Genomic DNA, 27388 nt, shown 5'->3' on the forward strand with positions numbered 1-27388 from the left:
CAGCTCCGGCTACGCTGTTCTCGTCGTTCTTTATGTTGTACTTGGAACAAGTTGTAACTTGGAACTCTCACGTGGATGGATGAAGAAGCATGGAAATTGAAATCCTTGTAGTGTGATCATAAGTAATGACAGATAGCGAGGTGTGATGCGAAGTTTAAATTATTACACTTTGGTACAGATGCGTTTCTAACATTTTACTAACTGTGGGAATTTCAGGTTTCACTACTGCTAATGTATAAATATATACAGTAGTTATATAATTTTATTATGTATCAAATTATAATGTAATTATTATTATCATCATCATAACTAAGCATTAAGAAACGTAAAAATAAAAATAAATAATTTTAGTTCTTTTTTTACTACGGAACACGGAGAACAAAAATTACATACTACACGTTTTAAATTACATGTTAAATTTTTTAGTTGGTTACCGTGTCTTCATGACTTCATATACCAATTAGTGTTGCAATCTGACCTTGTATTCAACAGCTGTTCATCTAATAAACACGAAGCTTCTGTCCGCATACACAGCAAGTTTCCAAACAGATTCGAATGTGCATTGGGATGTCATCTATTGAGAAACGTGTGCTATGTCGTCATGCCGATAACGTACGTGCGAGCTGCTTGGGGAAGAGGGAGGGTACTGTACGACTCCTCAAATGGAACGAGAGTAAAAGAGATAGCTCGCATCAATGAACGATTCAGACACATCTCTGCTTGTAACTGTTATTTCGGAACTGTTATTTGGAACATAGTATTTTTCGGAACTGGAACAGCCGGAACTGTTCCGGGAAAAGAACAACTTCGCCCATCACTAGAAGAAATGATCTGGAAGTGAGAGGATATAGATTATGTATAAAAGAAGGTAGCAGTTTTGGTCACGTGACGTGTTAAAGGTTAAACGTTCTGTAATGAAAGGGAATGCTGACCCGTATACGAGAATGTGAAGGGCCAGCAGGATCGAATATGTATGGGACAATAAATCATATCATATCAGGTTGTAAAGAAATTAAAAGTGAAGAGTTCTGATTTTCTTCAATGTTTTATTTCTTATGTAACTCTTGAAACGTTACATTTTGAGTGTTCACAAATGTGGTAGGTTACTACAAGTAATCACACCTATCAACATGTTATGTTGTGGTGTCGAACCTACGATTTTACCATTACAGGCGTTTTATAAAGAATGGAATAAAAGAAATCGTATATGCACTGTCCACATGGGTGTACCTTGTGCTGGATTTTGAACTGGTTCTCGGTGACTTTCGCCTTTTCGGCCGAGGACGAGTTATTATTGCACAAATAATCTTGAAGCGCTTCAACCGGATTAAAATTACCTGTGAACCAAGAAAAGAAATGACGATAGATACAGTGCTTTTATTATTTTACTTTCTGTAAAGTGTGAACCTTCGTAAAAATACTCGCACATTAGGAGATGTTCGAGAAAGCAAACGTTTTTAGCATTGCTTATAGGGAAGAAGGAGTACTTTATTTCCTTTTGTAGGCGTGTATATAGCGTTAGCTTAGAAACTGTAATATCGTACAAAACACAAGAAGGGACCTTTAATAAAGGAAGTAAAAATTGACGAATTAATTATTATAGAAATAAGAAAAAAATTAAAAAATAACAGCGGATTCATCCAATTCAAATAATTTCGTAAAAAGTTCATTCTCTTCGGGGTTGTCATTGTGAACTAATGATAGACGATAGTTCATAGTACAGGGACATCACTTTATTTTTACCAACATTTTTAACATTAACCTGGCTATACTCGGAAACTCTCTTGCCCCCTTCCATTACAGGACTTTAATGTTACTAGTGCAATATGTAAACAAATCAGTTTACTAGGTACAGCAGGAGAGAAAAGTAGTGTATCCATTTATGTTGTAGGGAAATACGATATTACGATTTTCAGTTTGATTCTCACTTTTACGGAATTTATCAAAATACAGTAGAGTAGTAACATTTTTTTTTTCAAAAACTCAACTTTTCAAGCGGCTATGTTCGTTATGTAATGTCTACTTTATTTAGCATAATTAATTATTGGTGTTAACATACAATATAGAGAGTGCATTTAAATTGAGGGGGTTATAAGTAAAGGGCTTTAAGTGCACTTAAGTTACTTTTGAGAAAATGGGGTTTAAATATTTAAGTTTTCGTAAAATCGGTGAAATTTTTATTTAAATTTTAATGTGTGATGCGATTAAAATATCCCTTTGCCAATAAAATTTTAGATACTTTAGCTTACACTGGATGCACTTAACTCATGTTATTACAAATGCCACTAGCATTCCTTCGCTTCTAGCCACCTCAATTCAAAATAAGCTAATCTGAATTTTTAAATAAATTGCTGAAAATGGTTGCCGTTCATTACAATGCAGGCTTCAATTCTTTTATGCATATTATTAAAACTATTTTGAAGCATATTCTCTGAAATTGAATTTATCGTTTCTTGAATATAATTTTTTAGTACGATATTATGAATATAGGTTCTTTCTTCTATAGAAAACGCAACCATATTTCTGAAACACACTATACACTACAGTGTTTACTTCAGTGCTTGAAGACTTCGAATGCAACAGCGGCCGTAAGTTTGTGTGTCTGACGGGTGCAAGAACATTAGTGAAGGGGTGGGAGTGAAGTACATTCAGAAATGCAGGTACAATAAAAATGCAAGTAAAAATAAAATGATGTCCCTGTACTATCGATACTATCGACAGTTATGACTTCAACTATCGAAACTATCGATAGTGAAATTGTTTCCAATACTATCGATAGTATCGAGAAATGGGAAGATCATTCATAATATTATAAGGGTTTCGAACTGGAGTTGAGCAACACGATTCTTTTTCAGCGATTTAATCAGACACTACGAATCGTTTGTAACGATTCATTCACGGTTCGTTCAGAACTCATCCCAGTCTATGACTTCAAGTATTCTTTTGAATTGTAAACGAACAACTTAGACGAGTCTTCACTTTGCAATCATGGGTAGAATAAGTGTTGTTCATATCTGACATAGATGGCAGAGTAGGTTCGGGAAGGATATAGTCCCTTTATAATGAGAGTTGAGACATTGGATTGTCTCTTTCTGATTGTCTGGAAACAGTTTTCATGACCTCTATTAATCTATAAAATATGGAAGATAGTTATCCTCAATTATAATTTATAAACTCAACTTTACTATCAAGTACATTTGTTTCATTAAATTCCTATTTAACCACTAAACAAATTTTAGGCATGCACTCATTATTTTTCATATTTAACTAAGCAAATCCAGTATTTTGTTTTCACTTATCCGTTCCTTTTATTATACAGGGACATCGTTTTATTTTTACTTCAATTTTTATTGTACCTGAGTTTTTGAATGTACTTCACTCTCACCTTCTCTACTAGTAAACTTCGAACAGTTTCCACACAGAACCGAGGCCACGTATGCAAGTCTCCTTACGGTGAACAGGACTGAGTTAGTGAGTATAGTACGTTCCAGAAATATGTTCGCGTTTTCCAGTGACGAAAGAGCGTTCAATATTGAATCATATTTTCGCACAGGTACTCTCGTCCATTAGCCTACGTCGCATCCCGGTTTCCCCCACTCGTTTCTGTTCGCCCCACTGTAAACGCTAGTGGCTGGGCTGTCTTAGCTCTTTTCTGAAAACATTAATTTCTGTTAGGAATTGGACGTCTACGTAATATTATACAACTGTTTAAAATAACTTAAATAAAAGGGCCTCGTTAAGTAATTAACTGTCACGTGAGTTCCTCCCTTTCTACGACCCTGGGACAAAACCATTTGGACGGACAGTAGATAGCATGTCTGGGTAATTTTATCTTTTCAGAAAGAATGAAGTGACAATACGTAAGGTACTCTTTTATAGAGTAGGTACAGAATTATTTCAACATGAGTTATTAGTACGAAGGCCGAAACTGGTAATTGGAATTAGGTACAGTAGTCTATAGTGCGATAATATGCACAAAATAACTGAAGCCTGTATCGAAATGAAGAGCCACCATTTAAAAAAATGTGTTTAAATATCCATATTATGATTATTTTCAAATTTACCTTCATTTTATAAATTGTACGCTAATGTGCTGTATACAGTATAATATACACTGCATAATGAATACTTTCGCATGGATAGCTCAGTTCGTGAGTAAAAACACTCATTGTTAATACATATTGTATTTTGATTAAACAAAAACCTAATGAAAATTATCGAACTCAAAATCACGATGTTTCCTAGTTTACGTAAATGGATGAACTATTTTTCTTCCCTCCTATACCTAGTAAAGTGATTTGTTTGTATCATCGAACTTCAGTCGTGGAAGGAGGTAGCAAACGGTGTTTCCAGTAATCAACCGTTAATCCAAAGGTATAGTCAGGTTAATATTAGAAATGTTAGTAAAAATAAAATGATGTCCCTGTACATAATTCACCCACAGCTAAGTAATTTGCTCAGAGAGTATCTATATTCACTGGGACCCTCGGTTCCCTCGAAAAGACTGTTATCCAAAACTGAAAACTTAATCAATGAAAGGCGAAACCGTCTGCATCCTAACAAAGTGGAAATGCTTATTTTAATGGGAAACTTAGGCTATTCTTGGAGCAATGATCAAATGTTTAAAAATCGTATAATGATGGATTATAATATTGTATGTTATTGGTATGTAATTCAGATTCATATCAACATGCACAGGGACATCATTTTATTTTTACTTCATTCTTTATTGTACCTGAGTTTTTTAATGTACGGTACTTCACTCCCACCCCCTCTACTAGTGAACTTCCAACCGTTCTCCACACAGAACCAAGCGTATACAGTCACAATCGCAAGGTCGTAGTAAACACAAACAGTACTGAGTTAGTGAGTATAGTATGTTCCAGAAATATGTTCGCGTTTTCCAGTGATGAAAGAGTTTTCAATATTGAATCATATTTTCGCACAGGTACTGTCGTCCATTTGCCTACGTCGCATTCCGATTTCCCTCACCCGCAACTGTTTAAAATAACTTAAATAAAATAATTAACTGTCACGTGATTTTCCCCCTTTATACGATCCTGCGACATAACCACTTGGACGGACAGTAGATAGCATGTCTGAGTAATGTTATTTGTGCGATTGAATTTACAGTACGTAAGGTACTCTTTTATATAATAGGTATAGCATTATTTCAACATGAGTTACTAGTACGAAGGACGAAACTGGCAATTGGAATTAGTTTACAGTGCGATAATATGCACAAAAGAACTGAACCCTGTATCTAAATGAACGGCCACCATTTTAAAAAAAGTGTTTAAATATCCATATTATGATTATTTTTGAATTTAACTTCATTCTCTATATTGTACGCTAATGTACTGTAACAGTACAATATACACTGCATAATGAATGCGTCCGAATGGATAGCTCAATTCGTATGTAAAAAGACTAAATGTTAATACAGTAACGTATTTTGATTAAACAAAAACCTAATGAAAATTATCAAATTCAAAATTACGATATCTCCTAGTTTACGTAAATGGATGAACTACTTTCCTTCCCTCCTATACTTAATAAAGTGATGTGTTTCTATTTTACGTCAGAATCATCGAGCTTCAATCGTGGAAGGGGGTAGAAAACTGTGTTTCCTGCTCTGAAACATTAATCCAAAGGTATAGCCAGGTTAATATTAAAAATGTTAGTAAAAATAAAATGATGTCCCTGTATTATTAATAGACCCCGGAGAAAGTATTGCTTACAGGGAAACGCGCGATGTAGTATAGCTAATGTTTATGAACAGAGGACTCTTGCACGCATCACTGTGCAGGTAGGAGTAGTGCCGGCGTAGCTTAGTACAGGGACATCATTTTATTTTTACTAAGATTTTTAATATTAACCTGGCTATATCTTTGGATCAACGCCGTTTGCTATCCCCTTCCACGACTGGAGTTCGATGATACTGGCGTAATATACAAACAAATCACTTTACTAGGTATAGGAGGGAAGAAAAGTATTTCATCCATTTACGTAAACTAGGAAATATCGCGATTTTGAGTTTAATCATTTTCATTAGGTTTTTGTTTAATTCAAAATACAGTACAGTATTAACAATGAGTGTTTTTACTCACGAACTGAGCTGTCCATGTGGACGATTTCATTATGCAGTGTATATTATACTTTCTACAGACATTAGCGTACACTATAGAGAATGAAGTTAAATTTAAAAATAATCATAATATGAATATTTAAACACATTTTTGAAAATGGTGGCTGTTCATTTCGATACAGGCTTCAGTTCTAATGTGCATATTATCGCACTATAGACTATTGTACCTAATCCCAATTACCAGTTTCGTCCTTCGTACTAGTAACTCATGTTGAAATAATTCTGTACCTACTCTATAAAAGAGTACCTTATGTACTGTAAATTCAATCTTCACTTCTGCCCGATCCGAAAAGATAAAATTACTCAGACATACTATCTACTGTCCGTCCAACTGGTTATGTCGTAGGGTCGTAGAAAGGGAGGAAATCACGTGACAGTTAATTACTTAACGAGGCCCTTTTATTTAAGTTAAATTAAACAGGTGTATAATATTACGTAAACGCCCAATTCCTAAGAGAAATTAATGTTTTCAGAAAAGAGCTAAGACAGCCCAGCTTTTACAGAGGGGCGAGCAGAAGCAGGTGGGGGAAATCGGGATGCGACGTAGGCAAACTGACAGTACCTGTGCGAAAATATGATTCAATATTGAAAGCTCTATCGTCACTGGAAAACGCGAACATATTTCTGGAACGTACTATACTCAGTAACTCAGTACTGCTTACTATCTGCTGTCTTGGTTCTGTGTGGAGTTGGAACTTCATTAGTAGAAGGGGTGGGAGTGAAGTACATTAAAAAACTCAGGTACAATAAAAATTGAAGTAAAAATAAAATGATGTCCCTGTGTATTGGTTATTAAAATCTTCAGGACTTACTAAAACTAATTCACAGGTTTGATGTATGAAAGTGAAACCTTTTGGGGTTATACTATATAAGTAGACGTAGAGAATATCTTAATTTAGATCTTCATTTCTATAATTTAATGAGTAATGGCTATATAGTAACCTATATAATGTTACTGAATACTACAAATCTTACGTAAAATAATATTGTTATGACAAATGAAATATTTTACAGTTATTAATTAAGTAGTGCGGATCTTTTTCATAAATTTAATGGCGGTGTGGTGTAGATATTTATGTGTCTGATTCTGTAATTATCCTAGGTAGTAGTGCAGTACAATGGAAGAGGCATTAGTAATTGAGTCATGCTTCCTATTTTAGCTGCGTTTTAAAACTACATCAAAATTAATTTCATATGCCTTTTGTTTAATCAATTAGATTTGTGATTCTGCCCTCTACATTTCAAGGTAGTTCATGAACCATGCAGCAGCTATACCAAGATGCTATGTCTTTTGTTCGAAAGCATGGAAAATCTGACATTTTCTTAATTCTCACTTGCAATCCGAAATGTCCTGAAATAGCTGCGGCTTTACTGCCACATGAAAAACCCGCTGGTCGTCCTCGTATTGTTACTTGAATTTTTAAATTGAAGCTCAAATATCTGAAGATGGATGTTTTCAATAAAAAGTATTTGGCATAAAAGACCATCAAGAGGGCAGCGTTTTGAAAGAGATATTTTTGACAGAGTTATATATTATTGAGGTATTATGTTGCTTTCAATGTTACATTATTTCGGAATATGTATGAGAAGAACTTTCTTCTGTTAAATTTTAACGTACCTTGTTAACATGTTTCGATCTATTTTGGGTCATCTTCAGAACTGGTCGTTGTTGGTCTTCGCGCCTCTCGTTTCCTGTGAGGATGCGTTCGTAGTGTAGACTCAAAGAGTGTATGTGTTTTGAAGTTGAGTTGTGTGTTGAGAATATCGTTGGGGTGTATAATTTCGAGGGAAAAATTGTTCCGGGGCCGGGCATCGAACCAGGGACCTTTGGTTTAACGTACCATCGCTCTATCAACTGAGCTACCCGGGAACTCTACCCGACACCGATCCAATTTTTCCCTCTATATCCACAGACTTCAAAGTGGGCTGACAACCGTCAAGCAACCAACTTCGAGTGCACACTAACTCCGTGTGACTTAAATTGTAGATCCTCGGTAGCTCAGTTGATAGAGCGTTGGTACGTTAAACCAAAGGTCCCGGGTTCGATGCCCGGCCCCGGAACAATTTTTCCCTCGAAATTATTCAATCAACTTTACAGGGAGTTATACCTGAAATCTTGATTTGCATCGTTGGGGTGTGTTTTTTCGTGTGTGTGTGTGTGTTACATTATTACAATGGAGTATGTTTCATTATTATTGAAGCAAATAACTTTCAAAACGTCTGGTATTCTTTCTGGGGAATAAATCTGAAATTTTAACTTGCAATGAATTTGGTTTGCAGCATTTGCTGCGTAAGCCACTAGCAAACTATATTGTTAATAGTATAGTCAACGTGAAATATAATGACATTTCATGGCTATCTTTACAAAAATTGAACATTTAGGGTCGATTTCTAAAACGAGGTCTAGACTACGGTCATGGCTTTAAACCTCGTTTGGATTTATAAAACGAGATCCTTTTCATTTTTCTGAGCCATGGCTCGAAACCATGGTCTGAAGCAGAGACCACAGCTGGGGTAGGTTTAAAATCACAGCTTCATGCATGCAAGATGGAGATAGTAGATCAGCTGGATGATTATCAAAGGAAAATTTGTCTCTATGGGTATTAAATCTCCGGAGTAGAGTGATCAAAGGCAGGAATAATTCTTTGTAATTATATAACCACGATAATTTCAGGTGAAAATTTTGATTTTAGAAGGAATCAACGAAAATTTTGATTTTAGAAGGAATCAACGAAAATTTTGATTTTAGAAGGAATCAACGCAAAATTGAGCAAGAATGCTAAATAATAATCTGCAACGAAATGCAAGAGGCGGCAGATTGACAATTTTTTACACCTTCTTGTTGCTTTGAGGGAAGTAAGATTTATAAAATTTTATATTAATTATACCTTTATACCTGTAAGACGATATAACTTAATTCTTAGTCTTTACAGTAGCTTTGGACATTTTATTTAATACTCGAAAATGATGTGGGTCTACAAGAATATGAAGCACAAGTGATTTTGTCTTATTATTTTACGTTTTATGCTACTAGGGCTTTCTACGTAATATTATATATGAAAATAGAACATTTTAGTTTCAATTGAAATTTTAATTCAGTTAATATTTAGGTTATTCATTCCTTAGAACCGTGTTTTCATGTAGTTAATGTTGGTAGTATTTATGAACAAATGATAATCTACAATATAAGCGCTCGATTTGTACTAATTTTTGGGCAATATCAGTCTGGTACCTAAAAATCCGTTCCCTATTAAATACTAAGTAATGGTAGTATTTTTAAACCCACATATATTCTTCAAATTAGTAAATACAACAATACCTTAGCTGAGAAAAAACGAATGTGACTTACTGCAATTGAATAACAAAATTCCCAATGTTCATTTCTTTCTAATATCGACTGTTTACACGAACAGAAATCGATTCTTAGCTGCGTTGCCATATTTAAAACCCATGAATATCGGTTTCTTCTCAAGCCGCGTCTCGACTTCGTTTTATAAATCGCGTAAGAATTCAGAACTCGATCGCGGTTTAAAAGCCAAGGTTTGGAACCACGATTTCGTCCGTGTTTCAGAAATCGACCCTAAATGTCCTCTGACAAAATGTTTTTATCCCCTTCAGTTTGCTGCCTTATTGGAGACGTTTTGTTTGCTTTGTAGCAAATAACTGAACCTGACCTAAAATTTTAACTTATAAACAAAAAGTAAAACATAGTGAAATTGTAATGAACGTCGCGGTGGGTATATTGTACCAGTAGTAACTCGCATTCCTTCGAATTGGCTTGTTTTAAGTATCGTAATGACTCCAACTCTGTTAGAATAAGATGCACAACGGCTTTAAATGCTTGTGACTGCTGTAGCGTTGCAAATTGAGATACACGTATTATTTATTTATTTATTCGAATGACAGGTACATAGGTAACTTATCTTTTATCTAAACACAACCTCAAGATTAAAACAATTAACTTAATATAACTTAAAATTAAATCTAATGAAGGAACTAAACAAAATCCTTAAAGGACTAAAAACTAAGAACTAAACAGAGACATGATGATAGCATTAATAGAGAACATTTGTATAATGCTCTAAGAGTACTAGATATTGCTGAAAAGTTGGTGAGACTGGTAAGAATGACAACGACAGATGTCCGAAGCAGTATAAGGGTCAGAGGAATGTTATCAGATCCATTAGATATTAAGAATGGTGTGCGACAAGGAGATACGCTGGCGTGTCTCCTTTTTAATGTTGCACTGGAGAAGGTAGTAAGAGATGCAAACCTACTTAGCAGAGGGACCATATTTTATAAATCAGTGCAGATACTCGCATACGCCGATGATATATAGTGGCAAGATCTAGAAGGGCAATGGAAGATGCATTCTTGAATATAGAAAATGCAGGAAGGAATATGGGATTGACCATTAATCAATCGAAAACTAAATACATGGCTTGTGGAAAGACAAACCTCAAGAATATGCCATCCTCAATAACAATAGGCAGATATGACTTCGAGAGAGTGGATGAATTTAAATACCTGGGATCAACAGTTACTCATTCTAATGATATTTCATATGAAATAAAGCAGAGGTTAATGGCTGCCAATAGAGCTTACTTCGCCTTAAGAAAATTACTTTGTTCAAGAATTTTATCTCGTACCACAAAGATAACTATCTATAAAACGCTTATAAGACCTGTACTAGCATATGCTGCTGAGACGTGGTCCTTAACAAAAAAGGACGCTGGAAATTTGGATGCCTTTGAGAGGAAGATACTCCGTAACATAATTGGCCCAGTATTCGAGAGAGGAAGATGGAGGAGGCGATATGATAATGAGTTGTATTCCATCTATAAAGATCCGCCTATTAGAAGAATAGTAAAAGCAGCAAGATTAAGGTGGGCTGGGCATGTGGCACGGATGAATGACGTAGAAATTCCTAAAAGGATATTAAATGGAAATCCTGGGGGCCAAAGAAGCCGTGGACGACCAAGAATAAGATGGCTGGATGGAGTTGAAGAAGACATATGTAAGATGGGATATAGGAATTGGAAAGCAATTTCGCAGGATCGAGACAACTGGCGGAAAATTGTGGAAGAGGCCAAGGTTCACAATGAGCTGTAGCGCCAAGAAAGAAGAAGAAGAAGAAACAGAGGCATGAGGCTTCTCGCTTCCCAGTATCTGGCACATTCAGTCAGTGATTTTAGAGCTGGGCAGCGTTGGAGATGATCCCTATTCATCGCTTCTTGAAGGTCACAAAGGGTACAGGTTGGATGTTGATAAATACCGAAACGGTGGAGATGCTGCGCCAAGCAGTCATGACCAGTTGCAAGGCGTTAGGTATTGATAGAAGGCCCCTTCTCCAGTATTTGCCATATGTTCTTTCTGCAAACTCATGGGAGTGGATGTTGTGGGCAACTTCTTTGATATATAATTGTATTGTCTGGAAGGGTGTTGGTTTAGGAAATGTTTGTAAAATTTTAGTACCTTTTTTTGCCAAGGCATCGGCCTGCTCATTGCCAAATAAGTTGCAGTGCCCGGGGACCCACTGTAGTACCACGATTTTGTGTTTTTCTTGTAATAGTTGTATGGCATTTTGACAGTCTTGGATTGATGGAGACTCAGGGTCTGAGGAACCTACAGATTCTATGGCTGCTTTGGAGTCTGACAGGATGACGACATTCTTGAATTTAGTTTGATGACATATCAGTTGAGATGTATGTCATTTTATAGATCTTTTTGTCGCTAGTAAGCCTATTATAGAAATTGTGAATCTCGCCACGAGGAACACAGTGTCTACATTTAATTAGAAATACATGTCTCACATCAACTATTGTAAAGCTAAATCATTATGCTACTAGGTTCAAAATGTTCCCGGAATTTTACTACCATTTTTCGTATTAATATATAACAAGGGATATTATACATTTGTTTTGTTGGTAACATTCATGATGCCATTTCCTTAAAGTTTGTTGATAATGGCGATTGTTGGTTTTGAGTTGTAGGCAATTGTTTATCATAGTGTTTTGTTTGTTCGTCGCATTTTGTAATTATGTCCACAGAGCAACGTACAAACATCAAGTTCTGTGTTTTGTTACACAAAACTCCTGCAGAGACATTAAGATTGTTGAAGAAGCATATGGCGAAGCAGCAACGAAAAAAACTCAAGTGTATGCCTGACATAAACGGTTTTCTGGTGGCCGCGATAGCATAAAAGATGACGTACGCAGCGGCCGACCAACAACTGCAACAAATGAAGCAATCGCTCAGCGTGTGCGTAATGTTGTGAGGGACGACCGACGTAAAACCATAAAAGAGATAGCAGCAGAGGTCGGAATATCAGTCGGAAGTGTACACAATTTTCTTCACAAGCATCTCAACATGCATTACGTGTCTCAGAAGTTAGTTCCGAAAATGTTGTCGGCAGAACAGAAAGAAACAAGACTGACTCTTGCTGGGGACATGATCAGTATGGCTGATGAAGATGGTGATTTCTTAAACAAAATTATTGCTGGTGATGAAACTTGGTGCTACTTGGACGACCCAGTCCCTAAACGACAGTCATCTGAGTGGAAATCGAAAACATCTCCTCGGAAGCAAAAATTTCCTAGGGACACTTCCAAAGGAAAAGTTATGTTGGAAGTTTTCTTCGACTCTCAGGGTCTCATCCACCATGAGTTCATTCCAGAAGGTCGTACTGTAACGAAAGAATTGTACGTAGAAATCCTCCGTCGCCTCCGGGACGCAGTGAGAAGTAAACGTCCAGAAAAGTGGGTAGAAAACAACTGGTTCCTTATGCATGACAATGCATCTGCTCATCGCGCAATTATTGTAAAGAATTTTCTTGCCAGGCACAACATAACTGCTTTGGATCACCCACCATACTCTCCTGATCTCTCACCACCTGATTACTTTCTGTTTCCCCGTCTGAAAAGTCATCTGAAAGGACGGAGATTCAATGCTGAAAAGGTTATCGCAAACGCGACGAGAGCACTAAGACGGGTTTCACAAAATGGCTTCCAGGCCTGCTTCTAGGAACTCTACACGCGTTGGCAAAAGTGTGTTGTTGCGGAAGGCAACTATTTTGAAGGGAATGCTGTGCAATAGTGTTTAAGGTACGTTGTTTCTGTGATACTAGCAAATTCCGGGAACTTTTTGAACCTAGTAGTAATACTATGTATTATAAATCGATTCCATTAATGTTAGAGTCCAGCAATTCTGTCATAGTATACTCACTTGGGCTGATGTTCTTCACACATTCTTCTAAACATTTTGAAAATTGGTTCAACTTAGCAATGATAATTTCGCCCAGGTCAGGGGAAACAGCAACAACCATGCAAGATGAGAGCTACGAAAGAAGAAAGAAAATATAAAATAAAGTGAAAATTTAATAACTAAGTATAAGCCTATATTAAATTATCAATTTTGTTTATTTCCGGAAAAGATGAAATTGGAGACTACATCACAAACTGTAAGGTTTTGAAGACTTGTGAATGGTCATGAGAACTAATGGAAGGAAATGAACTGAATGAACAAAGTTAGATATACACTGATGTGCAAAACGTAGCGTGTTTTATACCCCGAGTTAAATTTTGAATGCGAGCGTCCGGCACTTGTTTCTACATTAGTATTAATATTTATTGCTACATACAATCTATACTTATAATAAATCTGTAGCCAAAATTTTTCTGGTAATTTTCGATTTTCCAAAAATAATTGGTCCTAACATGTATAATTAACCACCCTGAAACCGAAAATCGCTTTTTTGAAATTTTTGTTTGTATGTCTGTCTGTCTATCTGGATGTTTGTTACCTTTTCACGTGATAATGGCTGAACGGATTTCGTTGAAAATTAGAATATAAATTAAGTTCGTTGTAACTTAGATTTTAGGCTATATGGCATTCAAAATACGTTATTTAAAAGGGGGGGTTATAAGGGGGCTTGAATTAAATAAACTGAAATATCTCGCTTATTATTGATTTTTGTGAAAAATGTTACATAACAAACATTTCTTTAAAAATGATTTCCGATAAGTTTTATTCTTTGAAAAAGTTTGATGGGACCGATGTTTAATGAGATAAATGAGTTTTAAAATTAAAATAATTGCCATCTAAGGCGGTGTAATGAAATAAAAAACAAATGACTTCGTCTATAAGGGGCCTTGGACAACAACAATCGAAAGCTATGAAACATAGCCTACAGAGAATGTTTCTGTGTTTGTATGAAGTAATATCGAAAGCTAAATTAACCGATTTGTATAATTAATTAGTATCTCACCATTTGAAAGTATAGTTTCTCTAGATGGACATAATGCTGTAATGTTATTAGAGTAACTTCTGAGTGAATTTAGGACAGGTAAGATTAAAATATCTTCTTATGCAGAGAAAACTCGATAGGCTATTCTGTATATTCGTTTCCTGTATTTCTTAAAATAATGTTTATGTAAGTTACATCCGTTATCAACACACTCTTTATATACCGGTAATATAAAAGGTAAAAAAGGTAAAGGTATCCCCGTAACATGCCATGAAGGCACTTGGGGGGCATGGAGGTAGAGCCCCATGCTTTCCATGACCTCGGCACTGGAATGTGGTGTGGTCGGCACCACGCTCTGACCGCCTTTTACCCCCGGGAAAGACCCGGTACTCAATTTTATAGAAGGCTGAGTGAACCTTGGGGCCGTTCTGAAAGTTTGGCAACGAGAAAAAAAATCCTGTCAACACCTGGGATCGAACCCCGGACCTTCCAGTCCGTAGCCAGCTGCTCTACCAACTGAGTTACACGGTCGCCCCATAATATAATATAATATAATATAATATAATATAATATAATATAATATAATATAATATAATATAATATAATATATAAAAGTGAATGTGGGTATGTATGTATGTATGTATGTATGTTCCCTATACAAATCTACACGCTTTGACCAATATGTACCAAAGTTTGCACATTTAACCTTCATAACCAGGAGAAGAACATAGGCTATATTAAAATTGTTAAAATGGACGTTAAATTAATTAAAACAGTAAAAAATAAAAATAAATACGATCAAACATTCATGCATAATACTAAAATGCAATCTTCTATAGTCAATTCTTCTTTATTATTGTCTGTTGTATTCAACATCGACTTTCATGAGGCCATGGAAAAAGCAAAACGATATAAAATAACATTGTAGATACATCATGAAGGCCAAAATGTAGACAATTCATGCAGTAAGTATCCTTATGCAGTCCAGAACCGTATTATGTATTTCTCGAGACAGTTGTAGATAGTGAGCAGACTGTGTTTTATCAAACTGAATTCTTAAATTCTTTGAAATCACAAGAATTGCCAACACATAATTTAATACTTAATATTGAATCACCAATAGTGCTATTGCGAAATATTGATCCACAAGAATTATGCAATGGAATAGGAATTGGTGTGAAAAAACTCATGCCAGACGTAATAGAAGTGACAGTATTAACTGGCAAAACGAAAAAAAAAAGATGTTTTTATCCCACATATTCTTATGATAGCCAGTAACATGCCATTCGATTTTAAGCAACTGCCATTTCAGTGCAACTAGCATTCGTAATGACCATAGTAAAATAAAGCTCAAAGATAGTCGCTCAAAGTTGCAGACATTCACTTAAATCTCCGTGCTTTTCACATTATCAATAATTGCGTAACTTGCTTTCAAGTGAGCACACCTAAACATATATACACATTTATACAAAAGACGGGAAAACGAATTGTATGCATATCAATGATACTTTTGTCATGTTCCTAATGTAGTATGTGAATATAAGTAATCCCACTGAAAATAAGCCATTAATTTACATTTTCTCTATTTTTGTTCATTTGAATTGATTGGGATGCCGATATTTTAAATCCAAGATTTGGACGGCTATCATTTCGGTATACTACTTAATTCTAAAATATATATCTTTCAAAATATTATTGCCCATGTCCAATAATGTGTTATTGTGAAATTTTATCTGTGTAATCAAGTTGCCAGTGTAGTATGTCAAGCGTTGTGGAAAGAACGGTCACTTCATTTTCTATAACATAGGATGTCTTTCAGAATATTATTATTTATGCTGAACAATGACTTCTTGCAAAATTATACTCTATCTGCATTCTGTATATAAAATAAAAAGTAATATATTTAATATGTTCTGAATTTGTTAGATATAATATCTCAAGTAATATTAAAAAAAAAGGCCGGGTAAGATATAAGCGGGCGTACAGCTGTCAAGGGGTAAAAAATATTCCAATATAAATTGAATTACATACGTATATATTGATTCTTTGGACGACCGATAGATAAATTTAGGCTCACGATGACACCCCAACGATTCAGACTGAGAACAAGAGAATTCTCTAATCACCACCAGCTGTCTCTGAAGTTCAAGTGAAAGCACACATAGACATGAAATTACGTGAAATGTATGTCAGCACAGCTTCAGTTAAATGTACAGATCTTATAATTATTTTTTCTCTGCCTCTGTACAACGTCACATTTTTGGCGGGGAGGAAAGGAGACGGCAGAAAAATGAATAGTGTTTAATACTCTGACAGCCACGACTAAGATGAAGCACTTGAAATTTAGCGGTATCTGACCGGCAGAGATAAATAAACAAAACAAATAAATATATAAATTTAAAACAAAGTTGAACGTCTTGCACATGATGAAATATTTTCTTTTCGGTGCCTGATCTACAATTGTTTTAAATTTAGTTAAACCTGGCAGGCATTTGGCTAAGGAGTATTAATTCACGTAAGTGAAGTTAAGTAAAGATTCATCTTTATGTGCGAGGAAAGCTTAGTAAAACAATTCGTATTGGTTGTCTATAGTTGGGTTTCCGAAATTTCCGAAAACTTAACAACCAGTTCATTTGAAAACAGAAGCAGAAAGGAAAACCCGGGCAACGCCGGGTACTTTCAGCTAGTAATATAATATAATTTAAGTTATTTGAAGGGTTCAGATCCATAGCGGGCCAAGCGCCATTTACTGAAGACGTAGAAAACAAGGATTAAAATTAAGTTATTACCATAATTCAGTGGAAACATATAGCAAGTAATATAAAGTATACACATTAAATCTAAATTATGTCAATGTTCATTAAACTATGGATGCATGTAATAACAATTAAGAACATGTTAAAGGAATTGTCATTGCACCAAATGAGTGGTCTCTGGACCAAAATGATCGCATTTTAATTATTTAAATGCAATTTAAATTGAGTAACATAATAAACGATTTATACTTCTATCAAACACGAATGTTCCCTGGATCAAATGTCCTATTTTAATTATGTAATTACTTTATATTTATTTCTAACGGGTGCAGCGGAGCGCACGGGTACGGCTAGTACAAAATAAATATATCATAGACGTAGCACACATCCGTCTTAGCAAACTTGTGTTCTGGAACAGTTACTATAAATAACTCTTCTGTACTAAATTGAACATAATAGTACATTATGCAACGAGCCTATAATGATAGTAATTAAGACGCAAGTACGGATATTTATGAAACGAGCGCAAGCGAGTTTCATAATATTCATACGAGCGTCTTAATTACCATTATAGGCAAGTTTCATACGACTTTTTATGCTCGACCGTATTTCTAACTTGAAATTATTCAGATGTATACATTTTATTTGTATCTGAAGTGACCTTGTTCTAGGTCGTGAATTGTGAGATGTGCGCAGACGCGAAAGTATTGATTTTTTCCGAGGAACAATAATGCCATTGACCTCGATTGTTATCCCGTTAAACTTGATGTAACCTTGATTATTGAATTGGACATTGAAAAACGAGATGACAAATTGAATTTATTTGAATATTATTTACAATTAACGCTAATTATTATAGTAACAGAACATAACCTTCTGCGACAGTATTGAATTTCCGTGACTTTTCGCTAATTCTCTTTCGATTGCATATCCGAGAATAATCGATACTTGCGGTTTTATAACGGTACAAAGCTGACTTGTCATTGGCTGAACACCTGTAAGCTGAGTTGTCATTGGCTGAACACCTGTACTTTAATGAGTAGGTGTACTTTAATGACATGCATTAAAGGACTGCTACCAGGTGTATAATTACTACATTTCGGCATGGTCGAGCATAAAGAAAATTAAATACAATTACAAAATAAAATACAATTATTATTACAAAACAGAGATAATTACAAGCATGAAAGTAGAGATTCAAGTCAAAAACAAAATATAAGTTCGAATGAATAATTATTTTGAAATTAAAAGAGAAAACTAAACAATTTGCTTAATTTTGTTCTTAAATGTATTAAAATCAAAATTACCTACGTTTGGATTTAATATCAAAATGGAGTTGTATAACCTTGGTCAGAGCCTTCTTTAGTTACAAGCCGGAGCCATACGTCGGCAACACTGTAATTAACTGTCACCCTGAGGCCGACCATACAGGACACATGTTTGTGCTAATGCCGATTTTCAATGTAAATTAATGTTACAATATAAGTGTGTGTCGATGGAATTATGTTTGCGGTCGTACCAAAAGTTAATTGTTGATGTATTATAAACTAAATGCGTGTTGGTGATAAAAAAACAAGACAATAAATGAAAATAAAATGGTTGCAGTCTTTGGGAATTTTTACGGTTATTGATGACAAAGTAATTGACTATTCTACTAAATATTAAATATTGTATAACTACATTTTTATATTCTTATTTGTGGTTTGTTTGTATCAGAATTCTAGCCAAATTGTTGGGTCTCGCCTCCTATATCAATAAAGTTATGCCGTTGGTTTTCAAATTCATTGTAAATAGCTGTTTTGTGATCCCATAAATGTTGCAGTTTTGTTGAAGATTCGGAATGCCTTATACGTCAGAACTACCTATAATTTGTAGATGCATATAATCATTTTGTTGGTTTTTAAGGTTTGTTTATTAATATTATTTATTTTGTAATAAATTAGGTATAAACATGTTTCTTTTCACTTCGTATTTACAGGATTTAAAGTTCACTGAGTTTACTCTAATTGACACATACATGTACTTAATAGATAATGTTGCGTTTTGTTACGTATTATGTTGAAGGTATATTTTTTTCATTTTTCATATATTTTTTTACTTGGCTTAACTGTATTTACATCCTCATACTTTTATTATAATAGGTATGTCAATAGTTTCTTCTGTTTACATTTTATTTTAGGCCTATTTGCATTCTTAGCTTGTTTTATGTAGTTATATTTATTTAAAATTATATTTTAAAAAGTTTATAACAAATAATTTAGGATAACAATATTGTTATGGTGACTGGCCAGGTTCAAACTAAAACTGGCTTCCTGGACATCTGAAATATTTATAGAAAAACACGACATAATCACATGAAATTAAAGTGCATATGATATCCTACACCTTTCACGTCAGAGGTGAAACAACATTAAGCGGCAAAACATTGTCAATTTACTAGCCACAAATTTGTTAACTGAATGGAACTTAAGAATACTGCGTAGGAACTTACGTCTTTATTGGATTATTGATTTTATTATTTTCGGTGCAAGGAATATCTTTTTTATTTATATATTTACCTTCGTACTATCAATAAAAACATGTTTTTTTTTGTAATTATTTTAAGTGGCAGCCTTTGTATGTAAGTAGCCTACTTACGCCGTATTCTGAAGTATAGCTAATTGATTGCAATAAAACACTATTTTCGAACCCGTAATAATTTACATCACTACTCTGAATCTTGATCTTACCTTTGTCCATGAAGTAATATTGAAAAAATACGCGTTACGTATAACGAAAGCAATGAGCAAACACAATATCACTTTAAAATCTCCCGCCTCCACTCTGTGTTGCCAAACCTACCCATGCTCCGGCTTGTAACTAAAGAAGGCTGTGCCTTGGCCCATACCATCACGGAGCGACTTTTATCCCAAAGCATAGATAAACGATGTAGGTCATGTCTGTTGTTGACATTGGGCAGTGTTCTTTTGTTTCTTAAACAAATGAATGAATCCGTATAATAAAAACAAGAGATTTAATATGAAACCTCTTATTATTAAGCCTACAACCAAACTTCATTTATTTATTTTTTTATATTTCTTAAAGACGAAATGTATGTTACAATAAAGCATTACATTTTTGTTTCAGACTCATAGTATATTTTTTTACAATGTATTTATTTATTCTGGTGTAGTTTAGGCTATCAGGTCTTCTCTTCAACATCACCGGAATTACAAGTAAAAGACTAAAACATTAGATTATAAACTAAATAAAACCACATTAAAGTATGTATATATATATATATATATATATATATATATATATATTACATAAACCACGGCCGACTTGATGTTCCCTTAGCGTTTTTGTATACGGTCTTGACAATAGTAATATTTTCTTGAAATTGGATAATTTCTCAATTCCACCACGAGGTGCTGTCTGCCAAGATGGTGTCCACAGAAGAAATACTCAATATGAATTAAAATAAATGATTAAAGAGTAATAATAACACTTATAAATAACAAATAAGAAAATAATAAGTATTATTATGTTTAGCTCTGTTAATTATGGTAAAAGCGTGAGTTTAAGAGCAGGGAAGGTACCACATAGTAACCTGTTCAGTTTAAGTAACATGATGACAGAGGTGTAATTTTGTAGTTCATTCGCTGAGTAGCACTCCTAGGCTAAACTGCGATGTTTCAAAATAATCACTTGGGTAATTATTTACCATAACTTGTACTGAGCTTTATAATTTCACTCACTGCACTGATACATTCCACTTGATATTGCATATTCAAGAATCATAGTTTCAAGATTTTGCGACCCAGTGGATTATAAGCAGCATCCTTCGAAGGAACAAGCTTTTTAGTTAAAGCTGCTGCAATGTTATCTAGAAGCGGCCTAACAAATTTCACAGTAATAATATTAGCAAGTCCATTTTGGCCATCTTCATCACAAATTGGCATTGCAAGAGAGGGCATCTACACAGTAACGGCTCAATTTCTGAACACAAATTGTCTAATATATTCTTGTTTGGTATTCTCTTTCGATGATTAAGCAGCTGATCTAGAATCAATTTTGCATGAATACTGCCTTCATTGGCCTCTTTCCATACATTTTCTTGTTCTTTATGTGACGGATCTCTTTCAATTAGTTGGAGTTTTTCGGTTGTTTTCGTTATCTCATCTTGCTTCTCTTGTAACACCTGATTAAGTTGTGTAATTTTCGCATGTAATCTGTTAATTATTTCTTTTTATCTCCACAAAGTTGACAACGTCTGTTTGCGTCGCTTTATGGTCATTTTCAACTGGCAAGAAAGGAATGTCATTAACTGATGCTCAGCCACTCGGAACATCTTGTTCAAATAGTGAAAAGCCAATATTACTAAAAGATTTGCGTTTCTTGGGTGGAGGGAGATCAGTTTTAGTAACTGTTCGTCATAGTCGTCTGATATCTGTCACTTATAGTATACCTAGGATAATGAGGGAATATTGTTGGCTTAGCATTTGGTTTTAATAGTCTAAATTTCCCATTATTAGAATAATCTTCTTCCCTGAAATGTAAACTACAAACGACTGAAGATACGTCTCGGCCTCCCCAAAGGTCTTATTTCCTCTGGCCTCCCAACTAACACTCTATATGCATATCTGAATTCGCCCATACATACTACATGCCCTGTCCATCTCAAACGTCTGGATTTAATGTTCCTAATTATGTCAGGTGAAGAATACAATGCCTGCAGTTCTGCGTTATGTAACTTCCTCCATTCTCCTCTAATTCCATCCCTCTTAGCCCCAAATATTTTTCTAAGAATCTTATTCTGAAACACCCTTTATGTCTGTTCCTCTCTCAAAATGAGAGTCCAAGTTTCACAACCATACAGAACAACCGGTAATATAACTGTTTTTATAGATTCTAACTTTCCGATTTTTTGACAGCAGACTAGATGACAAAAGCTTCTCAATCGAATAATAAGAGGCATTCCCATATTTATTCTGTGTTTAATTTTCTCCCAAGTGTCATTTAGGCTATATTTGTCATTGTTGCTCCAAGATATTTGAATTTTTGTCCACACCTGTGGAGTAACAGCGCGTCTATCCGCGAAACCAGGTGGCCCGGGTTCGATTCCTGGTCGGGGCAAGTTACCTGGTTGAGGTTTTTTCCGGGGCTTTCCCTCAACCCAATATGAGCAAATGCTGGGTAACTTTCGGTGTTGGACCTTGGACTCACTTCACCGGCATTATCACCTTCATCTCATTCAGACGCTAAATAGCCTAAGATGTTGAAAAAGCGTCGTAAAACAACCTACTAAAATAAAATAAAATATTTGAATTTTTCCACCTCTTCGAAGGATACAACTCCAATTTTTATGTTTCCATTTCGTGCAATATTATGGTCACGAAATCTAATCAACTTTCTCTGTCACTCGGAAATTCGTGGAATGATATTGCTCCTTCACTCTTTTTTTCTATTCGAAGTACACAATAGTACACAACAATACGTCATTTTGAATCATATCACAATAAACTCTCATACCAGTAGAAAGAAGCGCAATATTACTAATTATAATCGCACAAGAAACCAAACACACATTCCTCAGTGAACCTTGGGAGTCAGAACCAACTGGCGGGAATTTCATATTTTCTCGATTACAGCTTTAACACAGGGATAAAAATGAATTGTCAAGGCCGGTAAAGGAGAAGCGAAGCGAGCACATCAAGTCGGCCGTGCATAAATTTTAAATGAGTTATTAGAAACTTACTTCCGTACAGGAGTTTTTAGTTTGTCAGCAGTATCGTCATGTTATTGATCTTTACGTAGATGAATGTCTGGCCAATTGGCTACAATTTTGGAAACTTTCTCGAAGAAACCTTCTCATTTGTCAGAATTGAATCCTTAATTATTAAAAGACACTACGTCAATTTTGATGGCGTGGATAGTTTGATGGATTTCTTTATTTTTTTTCTGTATTTAATAGGGGATGAAACAAACCAATTTTACTCCATGAGTGATACTTAAACACAACAGAAATATGTATATAAAGAGCGCAAATGGGGTGCGTATTGAGAGAATAGACGTTTAGTACACACCTTAATGACGTCACTAGTTTGGGTGAAGTTGTATCTCTTAGGGCCGATTGTATAAATCATTTAATCTTAGATCAGAGGTTAAATTGATCCTCGTTCTAGCTGAACTTGGAATTTTGTGTTGTGTAAAGTCTAATCTGAGATTAATTTGTCTTAAACTAAAGTCAACTTTGATTGAAGAAATTTCTCCGATTAAGTTAGATGATCCAAGTTCAGTTATTTCTTTTCTGTCTGAAATACAGTATAAGAGTGACAGATTGTGCAAAAAGAATAACCATTATTATTAATATAAATGGTAGATACATTTATATATATATTTTTTTTTTTTTTTCAATTTCTTGCTTTAATATACAAACATTCTTATATTTTATAAGGCTTTATCGTGTTCAGCAGTATCAAATAACATAACCTATAATTATATTATGTTTATAACAACCATTAATTATTCATGGCTATGATAGGTACATTCATAAATTTTCAATCAACTGTATTACTAAACGAAAATTGTTGTTTTATAAAGCTTTATTATGTTTAGCAGTATCAAACACCATAACATGATAACAATTTGGAGAACGGTCAATCTTCCCCTTATTGTCCGCCATTATTTACAACGCACAACACAAACCAGTATCTCCAACAGAGTGTGCGGAAAGTCGCCAAAAGGTAGTTGGAAAGTCGCTAGATTTCTTATTATCAACAAAGAAAGATTAAATTTTGTCACTATGAGGTGCTAAAAAGGTCGCTAAATCCCTATTTAAGAAATTAATGTTAAAAGAAATTGTCGTCGAAAAAGAGTTAAAGTCGCTAAATTGGCTACACTGAACAAACCTGTAAAACATGGCCCATGCAACACATACTTCACCTGTTTATGCGATGTTGCCAAATCCTTTTCACGTGAACTTAGATTGCATTTGAACCTAGGTAATTTGATCGCAGAAAAGTTTTATACAATAGAAGAAGTGTCTGAACTCGGTTCACTTTCCGATCTTCGATCAAAATTGATCTTTAGACAGGGAATTTCATACAATTGGGCCTTAGTACATTGACTCTAAGCTCACAATTCACTGGAAGTGGACGTGATTTCGCAGCATTTATTTGCCATGCTTTGTCTGTTCTTTGCTTACTCCTGTACTTCTGCACTTGCTGGCACGTTTCTTAACTTCTCCTCTTAGTTTTTCACATTCATCCACACGCCTTCATTTCTTTATTCGTATATCTGCGCCACGTACAGCTTAATTTCCTAGCTTTTATCTACTTTTATATCAAAACATCGGTGAGATATGCTGAAAGTAAATAATTCTAAGTATTTGAAGCTGCAGTTAGGCTATTTGTTGAAGAGTTCGGACCTCAAGACTACTTAGTTGGGAGACCGGAGGGAAAAAGACCTTTGGGGAGGCCGAGACGTAGATGGGAAGATACTATTAAAATGCATTTGAGGGAGGTGGGATATGATGATAGAGACTGGATTAATCTTGCTCAGGATAGGGACCAATCGCAGGCTTATGTAAGGGCGACAAATTTACCTCCGGATTCCTTAAAAGCAAGTAAGTAAGTAAGTACCAACGTAGCTGGGTTTTGATCTGTGGTTATAACACATTTAGATTGGGTGCGTCCGCTTCATTTGTAATGTTCGATACTATGATCATATCTCATCTTCTTTCGAGAAGTTATCATGGCTTAGGTTACATGAGAGGAGAAATCTGCACTCACTTTCTCTCTTATATCGAATTATGCACACTTCATCCCCCTATTATTTATTCGCTCGTTTTCATACTCTCTCTCGCTATCATAATATTAATACTCGATCACAACGCGATAACACGCTAGAAATTCCACTTCACGCATCGTCTCTGTATTCCTCATCTTTCACTGTTGCTATCTCTCGTCACTGGAACTCTCTGCCGCCTGAAGTCAAGGGCTGCCGAACGTTGAAATCTTTCAAATCCGAGTTAGAAAATTATCTTATGATGAGTTGCCAAACTAACTTACTATTATGACAAGTGTTGTATTGCATGTTTCCACGTATTCACATTTTTTTTATGTTCTAGTGATATTTAACTTATTTTATATTTTTGTTTTCATATTTTCCGATAATGGTATATCTATAATGTGATGAATTGAGCTATATATAATCATAATTTTCCTTATTGTGTGCACTTAATAATATTGCATTCACTGTATGCTTTGTACTGCACTATTTTATTATTATTATTATTATTATTATTATTATTATTATTATTATTATCATCATCATTATTACTATTCTTATTTTTTATCATTATTATTATTACTATTATTATTATGAATAATTGTCTTATTTTTTATACTTTGTATGCCTCATTTATTTTGACCTGCTGCTCACATTTTATTATGCTTTTTTCTTTCTTTCTGTATGTTATATATTATGTCTGATTTCTTCTTACTTGTTTACATTTTATTATTATTATTATTATTATTATTATTATTATTATTATTATTATTATTATTACTATCTTATTCAGCTTTGTGTGTAAAATTGTAGTGTACTTTGTAAATTTGTAGTGTTTTTGTAACGCAGTCTTTACTCCTGGTTGAGTGTTAGAGAAGGCCGTATGGCCTTAACTTTGCCAGGTTAAATAAATCATTATTATTATTATTATTATTATTATTATTATTATTATTATTATTATTATTATTATTATTATTATTATTAAATATAAGATGAGCTAAATTCTTGGTTTAGTTACATTCAGAAATTACCGGAAGGATAAAGCTGATGTTAAATTATTATCAATGATATTCCGAAGTCTTACCTGAATACCACAAAGGATGACAGCGAAGTACAGTAGAATCTTGGAGTTCATGTTGAAGACGTTCTCGGTCTTAGGATCGAGTATGCAATTCCTCAGGAAAGAGGGACTTATATACCATAGATAATTACACGTACACATCTGACACAATAAGACCAGATGCACTTGTGATATTTGTTCCGCATATAGATGCAACTGGAGCAACACTAACAAATATAACTGGCACTCGTGAGGAAATTAAACACAGAATAAATATGGGAAATGCGTGTTATTATTCTGTTGAGAAGCTTTTGTCATCCAGTCTTTTGTCAAAGCACCTGAATGTTAGAATTTATAAAACAGTTATATTACCGGTTGTTCTTTATGGTTGTAAAACTTGGAATCACTTCGAGAGAGGAATAGAGATTAAGGGTGTTAGAGAATAGGGTTCTTAGGAAAATATTTGGGGCTAAGAGGGATGAAGTTACAGGAGAATGGAGAAAGTTACACAACACAGAACTGCACGCATTGTATTCTTCACCTGACATAATTAGGAACATTAAATCCAGACGTTTGAGTTGGGCAGGGCATGTAGCACGTATGGGGGAATACAGAAATGCATATATAGTATTAGTTGGGAGTCCGGAGGGAAAAAGACCTTTAGGGAGGCCGAGACGTAGATGGGAAGATAATATTAAAATTGATTTGAAGGAGATGGAATATGATGATAGAGAGTGGGTTAATCTTGCACAGGATAGGGACCGGGCCGGGCTTATATGATGGCGGCAATGAAACTCCGGGTTCCTTAAAAGCCGTTTGTAAGTAAGTAAGTAAGATAGATGCACATGGTGCATCATTCGATTTATGCAGTTCATTTGTCGTGTAAAGATAATGCATCAATGTTTTACTTCTGATCACTTATAATAATACACGTCTTCATCATTTAAACTTTACTTAATAAAAAGTTACTAGTTTTTGTTATATTCTCTATTTATTTTAAGCGTTTTGCTGTGAGAATTATCTAGGTTCCAGTATTTTTCGACTATGTTATTGCCGATAATTTCCTCCTAGTCTAGGAGGTTGCTCATAGATGTCACTAGTAGCGAGAAGCATGGAGCAAAATGCTCTGTAATAATCTTCCTCAGAAGGGGGCCTATTAAACCATTTCAATTAAAGCTCTTCGATGAAACAATATCTGAATGATATATATTGATATAGGTGTACCTCAAGGAACAATTTTGGGACCTATTTTATTTCTAATATATGTTAATGATCTGCTAAATATAAATTTAGAAAAATTTAATGGATCTATATATTCATATGCTGATGATACAGTAGTTATTTTCAGTGGTTTTTCTTGGCAAGAAGCATATAGAAATGCTAATATAGGTGCTAATATTGTTAAA

The 27388-nt window shown here is 34.6% G+C and overlaps 1 long non-coding RNA gene across 1 annotated transcript; it reads right to left on the reverse strand.

The window, feature by feature from the left end:
• Window positions 1–1026: 1026 nt before the first annotated feature.
• On the reverse strand, window positions 1027–26089 carry LOC138712974 (uncharacterized). The gene is made up of 3 exons (XR_011335775.1): window positions 26007–26089; window positions 13373–13484; window positions 1027–1337 (listed from the first exon to the last, which is right to left on the reverse strand). It is a non-coding gene; the product is annotated as an uncharacterized lncRNA (long non-coding RNA).
• Window positions 26090–27388: the final 1299 nt, after the last annotated feature.

Source organism: Periplaneta americana, chromosome 14 (genome assembly GCF_040183065.1).
Source record: "Periplaneta americana isolate PAMFEO1 chromosome 14, P.americana_PAMFEO1_priV1, whole genome shotgun sequence".
Taxonomy (NCBI): domain Eukaryota; kingdom Metazoa; phylum Arthropoda; class Insecta; order Blattodea; family Blattidae; genus Periplaneta; species Periplaneta americana.